Source organism: Alligator sinensis, unplaced genomic scaffold (assembly GCF_000455745.1).
Source record: "Alligator sinensis unplaced genomic scaffold, ASM45574v1 scaffold820_1, whole genome shotgun sequence".
NCBI lineage: Eukaryota > Metazoa > Chordata > Crocodylia > Alligatoridae > Alligator > Alligator sinensis.
The window spans coordinates 1,032,122-1,039,169 of record NW_005842428.1 but is presented as its reverse complement, the minus strand read 5'-3'; the positions used below and the strand labels follow the sequence as shown (position 1 = coordinate 1,039,169).

The 7,048-nt window shown below is 48.0% G+C and overlaps 1 protein-coding gene across 2 annotated transcripts in view; it reads right to left on the bottom strand.

Annotated features, from left to right (window-relative positions):
• Positions 1–2,073: 2,073 nt before the first annotated feature.
• Positions 2,074–7,048, bottom strand: part of CDADC1 (cytidine and dCMP deaminase domain containing 1) — a 38,405-nt gene continuing 33,430 nt past the window's right edge. Inside the window, exon 9 of one of the 2 annotated variants that reach the window (XR_003095625.1) lies at positions 2,074–3,063. The gene's annotated coding sequence lies outside the window, so the exon portion shown is untranslated. The remainder of the gene's footprint in view (positions 3,064–7,048) is intronic. The other variant, XM_025211771.1, reaches the window with a different exon arrangement.

Below are 7,048 nucleotides of genomic sequence, written 5' to 3'. Positions count from 1 at the left end.
GCATTGTGCATTGCCCCTTGAGGCTGAGCCATGACCAAGAAAGTTGGCATATGCTCATCAGCTTGTCTCTTGCTGTCTATGACAGGTGGAGCTGGGAGGTAGGCAGCTCCCACCGAAGGCAATGGATGCATCCTCAGGAAGTATGTGGCCCTGGGTTTCTCTGTAGCCGACAAATGTAATTGATTAATACAAACCCAGCATTCATTCTAACTTCAGGCTTGTCACCATGTGAAGCATCTCATGAGCGCAGGACTTCCCGTGGATCACGCAGAGAGCCTGACTAGGAGCCAAAAGCAGAATCCAGAAGGCCTGACTCTCTCAGTCCTGTGCCTCAGCTGTCCTTCCTGGCTCACTTTCCTGTTACCAGGAGGCTGAATGGGAAGAATTTCTTTCATGCACGAGCTCAACAAAGCCATGACAACATAGCCCCACCCTCCAACCATGATGACGCACAGCCACAGTCCAGCTGGCTGGGGTGCTAGCCATCCACCTAGTACAACAGAAGTCCCCTTTATGGAAATGCCTGGAGATTGTTTCAGTTTATTGCACTGTTTTATTTGTATCAGAAATGTATAGTTTAGGTTAGGGAACTGGGAATAAGGAACCAACTTCAGCCTTATTTAGTGCTGTGCCTTTGAAGATGCATAGGTCCTTATTCATTGAGTTTGTCACAAAGGGGGTGTGGGGAGGGAATCAGTTCCTTGCAGATTTTGTAGCCATGAAGTACCCTCTGGGCTCACCTCATGCAGATAAGTCAGATGCAGTCAACCTACATAGGGTACCCATGATATGGCTGCTGGCAAAACAGGACACCACTAGCAGCAGCGAGGCTTTGCCAGCTGAAAGCAGAAACAAAGTTACTGAGAACAGGGAGTCTTATGTTGAGCAGGAGTCATCTGGTTCCCCTGGCTGCTCTGCAGGACTGCAACTCAGTTGCGCTGCACCTCCTGAGGTAAGGGCTGTTTTTTTGTTTTTTTCTTTCTTGTGGGGCTTTGCATCTAGTTAGCCCAGCTGTCTAAAGGAGGGGGAAGAGCTAGATGTCTGCCTTTTGTTTCCTGGGGGTGGGAGGAAGAAGGCACTGACACTTATTACCAGGCCCAGGGTAGTACAGAGTGGCCCTTCACTGAGGCATTGTACTAGGTGCTGCAGTGCACACAGGAAAAAGGTTGAACAAGGCAAAGCTTGGAGGGGGATGTGGAAGTCCACAGAGCATGGGATGTACCTAATGTTCCCTCCCCGACTTCTGCAGGCCCTTTATTGCCAAACCACTGGGTACCTTATCCTCATTGATACATTTCTCTGCCAGCACTAGCCCTGCTCTTCAGCTCACGTAGAGGACAGCGGCTGGGCAAGGTTTGCAAGTTAATTTTAAATATATAGTTGTTGCCTCACAGCACTTTGCAGCTGCTCAAAGTTTTGTGCAGACATACAGTTTGGGTGGAGGCAGGAGGCAGGCCAAGCTGTGGCACTGTTGGTGCCCAACTTACACATGCCTAGTGAACAAATGGCATGCCAGCCACTTGCCAAAGCAAATACACAGGTGGCTCACTTGCCGTATGTACACTAAGCAAGTGCATGCTGCACATGCAGGAGTGGCTAACTTGCTAAGCTGATCTTGTGTGCTCCTCATATCACCATGAGGTTGGCTGAGGTGAAGGGAGCATCTTCCTTCTTACTTTTAGACTGGGCATAGGGAAACGGCTAGGCAGAGAATATAGATGCTTAATGCCATAGGGTGTCAAGGTCAGACCTACAACTGGAGCGTAGGATTGCACAAAGCCTTGCCCTGAGCTGAGAGCGGTTACCCTCACTACCTCTCACATAATCGAAGTAATGAGCTGGTTAGGGTGAGCTCAGCAACTGCAAAACAGCAGCCCTCAGAGAAAGTCAAGGCTTTTGCAGAGGGATGGGTGTGACCATTTATTCCAGGAGCAGCTAAAAGCCATTTGGAAGGGGAGTCCATCCAACCTCTTCAGGGCTCAGGAGTGGGACACTGTAACGGGGCTTCTCTGATAGACTGACTCATGTTCTTACAATCTCTCTGGTCACCAGAAGGGTTAAACAACTGCATCTGGTTAGTGTCACCAAATAGTCTAGGAAGACACCCACTGCAGAAGGACTCTGCTTGTCATTACTGCTGGGAGATGAAGAATAATGCAATGCTGAATTCTATTTACATATCCCTGGTGCTCACTGAGCTGCTTTAAAGATTCAGGCCTGACCCCCATTTTGGTGAGGCAGGGGAGAGAGTGATAGCTCAGGGGACAGCAGTTTTCCCAACGTGCTTGTGGGAATGTCTCCAACAATGCTGGTGGCTGTTGTACAGGTAGGAAAGAATCTGAGACTTAAAAAAAACACAAACCCCAAACTCGGCAGCAATGAGGGAAAAGGAGAGTTGATTTATCTGGTGCCTCAACAGGACTGATCACGAGCCACTCAGGCCCGCTGCCTGCTCTCCCAGTTCTTCAGATACCTGCAGAGCTGTACTGTTACAACGGAGGCTCATCCCATCATAGAGTTCAAGGCCCAAACCTCAAGTTTCTTTTCCCCACCCTTTTTAAATCAATGCTGCTCCCTCCCTAGCCTAAGGAGCCATCGCAACACCTATGCTGGTTCTGAGATGCCTTCACCCCAGATAAAAGCAAGGTTTCCTTTTGCAGTCCAGTTTCCAACCCAGCACAGCCATTTCTAAAATTAGGCAAGCCTGTCCTACCCAACTGTCCAGTCCCATGTGCCTTTTCCATCCAGGCCCTGCTTACTTGTGGAGCAGCGGTCGAATCGAGTCTCATTACCCAGGGGAGAGGAACCCCTCCCTTTTCTCATTTATAAAACAAAAGACTCAAAGCCTAAAAATAATTAACACAAGACATTTAAACTGTGCCACCTAATGTGCTACAGAGAACAGTCCTGTCCCATCAGGAAAGGACACACACATGCAATTAGTTTCTTCTGTTTCTTATTCTTGTTTTTATATAACTCCTTCTTCGTGAATTCAGTTGATCTCCTCCATAGTATTCATTCTGCTTCTTTTGCTTACCACCAGGAAATCTCTCGACTTAGTACCTGATGAGTAAAATGAAGCTTACATAAAAGAGCTTGGGTCATAATGGAAGGATTTACTCAATTAAAATAGATTATAAGATGTGTGGAGGTAACAGAGTTTTGACACTGCAAAGCAACAAAAACCTCTAGGGACCAAAGCTTGGTGTTCTTGCTCAGACCTTTGTTCCTGTCCTAGACACAACTCAAAGTATGTTTTAAGATTCAAGCAGGGTCCTTCACCTAAATTACATTAATTCCTGGATTATTCATTCCCTTTCTGGTTATCAGTTTTGGACTATCTCAAGATTTCTGGCATTTGTGCTGATTAGCAAATGAATCTTTGTCCTTCACCATCTGTAATAGTGGAATTTCTGGAATAGCTGCTGGGTTAGTTATGGTAAAGTAGATATCACATGCAAGCATGCACACATGCGAGCCCACCCACCATATGGGTATGCCTCGAGCTGAGAACCATCAATGATGGTGAGACTTTTCCCCAGACATTTGGAGTCTGAACTTAAAAGTCAACACAGAACTACCAGACTACTGTGCCTTGATGCATTAGAAACTCGCTTGCTTATACTGTCCTCTGGTGGTGATCCTAAACCATTAGCATGCATCTTTGTTTCTAACTCACTGCCTTTTAGTAATTTTGCTAATTAATATGTGCTTCATTTATACCTACTAAGAGAGGATGGTGCCAGTTTATTCTGAAATTTGCCATGCAAGCCAGAGGAACAAGAGTACTTCCTTCTGCCCCCTTTCCTGCCTTCCCACAGAAAATCAAGTGCACATATATATACTAGAGGTAACAGAATTATACCCATGAAGTGCCTGCAACCTAAAACAAACAAGTGGGTGCTGTCATTGGGCTTCAAATTGGTGGACATTTATTTTTTATTTAGCCCTTCAACAGGTACCTGTAGTAGGCTTTGTCCACCTGTGAACTCATACTTACTAACATGTGACCAAATTGTGGTTTTTACTTTACTTAGTGGCACTAGATGTTGTACTACTAGCTCCTTCCCATTCTCCCCTCTAAACCAAAACATAGATGGAGAACTTATGTGCAAAAAATTGTTTGCGTGAATGACACCAAAGAAGTGTATACCTCCATTGCTCGGGTTTGTAGGGGGGGCTGTTAGGAAAGCTAAGGCAGATACAGAACTAGGGCTAGCATAAAGGACAACAAAAAGTCCTTTTTTAAATACATAGGGCGTTATGAAGAAGGCACTGGGTAACATGGGGCCCCTGCGGGATACGCTTGGCAAGCTGGTGGTTGCAGCAGAGGAAAAGGCAGACCTTTTTAACAATTTCTTTGCCTCCATTTTTTTGTGCAGGGACCGCTCCCCACCGAGATTCAGGATAGACTCAGGAGAGACTCCGCCAGGCCTAGGATCAGGGAAGACCAAGTTAGGGAACTTCTGGAGGGGCTGAACGTGTTCAAATCAGCAGGTCCAGATGCTCTCCACCCAAGGGTGCTGAGGGAATTGGCAGGAGATATTGTGGGGCCCCTGGCACAGCTTTACAAGCACTCATGGTGCTCTGGCCAAGTGCCAGAAGACTGGAAGAAGGCAAATGTGGTCCCCATTTTCAAAAAAGGGAGGAGAGAGGACCTGGGCAACTACAGGCCCGTTAGTCTTACCTCGGTCTGGGGAAGTTCTTTGAGAAGATTATCCAGGAGCACATCTGCGAGGAACCAGCAGGGAGGAAGGACTTTGACGCTGTCGTCTCACCCCATTCTCATTAAAAAGCTAGGCGACTGTGGCATTGATGCCTACACAGTCAGATGGGTCACAAATTGGCTGAGGGGCCACACCCAGAGAGTGGTGGTGGATGGGTCATTTTCGACCTGGAGGGATGTGGACAGTGGAGTCCCCCAGGGCTTGGTCCTCAGGCCTGCACTGTTCAATTTCTTTATTAGCAACTTGGATGAGGGGGTGAAAAGCACCCTGTTCAAATTTGCTGACGACACCAAGATTTGGGGCGAGGTGGGCACACTAGAAGGGAGGGACAAGATATGGGTCACAAATTGGCGGAGGGGCCACACCCAGAGAGTGGTGGTGGATGGGTCATTTTCGACCTGGAGGGATGTGGACAGTGGAGTCCCCCAGGGCTTGGTCCTCAGGCCTGCACTGTTCAATTTCTTTATTAGCAACTTGGATGAGGGGGTGAAAAGCACCCTGTTCAAATTTGCTGACGACACCAAGATTTGGGGCGAGGTGGGCACACTAGAAGGGAGGGACAAGATACAACTGGACCTGGACAGGTTACACGGGTGGGCGAATGAGAATAGGATGGGATTCAATACTGACAAGTGCAGGGTACTGCACTCAGGCAGTAGGAACCAGCAGCATACCTATAGGCTGAGGAACTACCTTCTCGAAAGCACAGTGGCAGAAAGAGATCTTGGAGTCGTTATCAATTCTAAAATGAACATAGGCCACCAACTGGGGACGCAGCCAGTAAGGCCAGCTGCACCTTGTCATGCATCCACAAATGCATCACAAGCAGGGCCAAGGTGATTCTCCCCCTCTATGCAACACTGGTCAGGCCACAGTTGGAGTACTGCATCCAGTTCTGGATGCCGCACTTTAGGAGAGATGTGGCCAGCATTGAGAGGGTCCACTCGCACGATCCGGGGACAGCAGGGCAGACCCTATGAGGAGAGGCTATGGGACCTGAACCTGTTCAGCCTTCACAAGAGAAGGCTGAAAGGGGACCTCGTGGCTGTCTATAAACTTACCAGGGGGGACCAGTGGGGAATGGGAGAGACCCTGTTTCCCCGAGCGCCTCCCAGCGTAACAAGGAATAATGGCCACAAGTTGTTTGAGAGTAAGTTCAGGCTGGATATTAGAAGGCGCTACTTCACAGTCAGGGCAGCCAGGATCTGGAACCAACTTCCAAGGGAAGTGGTGCTGGCTCCTACCTTGGGGGTCTTTAAGAGGAGGCTTGATAATTACCTAGCCCAGTATTCTCTTGCCCAGGGCAGGGGGCTGGACTTGAAGATCTACTTAGGTCCCTTCTAACGCTACATCTATGAATCTATGACACTGGTTCCACCACCTGCAACAGATGACACAGGCACATCTGTAGGTAAACAGGCTTGAAAAAACAGCAGAATGCCAAGGCAGATCAGTTCAGTTGTTCAGCCAACGGTTCTTCAGAAAGGCATGTAGATGAGCAAAGCTTACCCTACTCATGTAGTATGGTGAGCCTTGGGACATGACTAGAAAAGTATTTTTGCTTTTTTAAAAACACTGACATGTAGCAGTTGGGTTACAACTCTGATAATTTTAAAGACGAGTTGAATTTAGTGTCTAAGGAAGTAGGACCCCCCACAGCCATGTTACTTGCAAGGGACAGCCTAGTTCTGGCATGGACAAAAAAAACCCTTGTGTAAAAGGGCCATGAACAGTTTTCCAAAGCAGTATCCTATTCTGTATGATCAATGGTGTGTGGCCTCAGTCTTGTGCTTTGGTGTCTTAGGCCCCATCTACATGTTATGTTTAAGACATGATTACCCAATTACACAAAATATGTGTAATAATTTTGGGGGCTCCTTACTATCATGCCACTAATTGAATGTATGGCCAGGGACCCCTGTAGCCCAAGTGTGCCCCAGGCCTTGGGTCTCCCAGCTGTTGGGGTGCATGGAGAGTCCATGGCTGGAAGCCTGCATCAGCCGCAGTTTCCTAGCCACAGGGACACCTGATGCATTCGGCTGGGAACACTGTCAGCTGAGGAGACCCCCCCAGCTGCAGGAATCTCAACTTGCCAGTGCAGGGGGAGCCTGGGATTGTGATGCCAAGTTCCCCCTACACCAGCAGTAAGGGTTGATGGGATTTATTTTGCAATCCCACAGTCACACTTCCTGCCATACATATGTGGCATGGCAGGAAGTGCGATTGTATGCACTGTGCATCAGATTCTCTTGTGCCTTTACCTGCACAGCTAGGGGGCCCAGAGAAAAATCATATCTCAGGAGCTATTTAGATAGCCATGA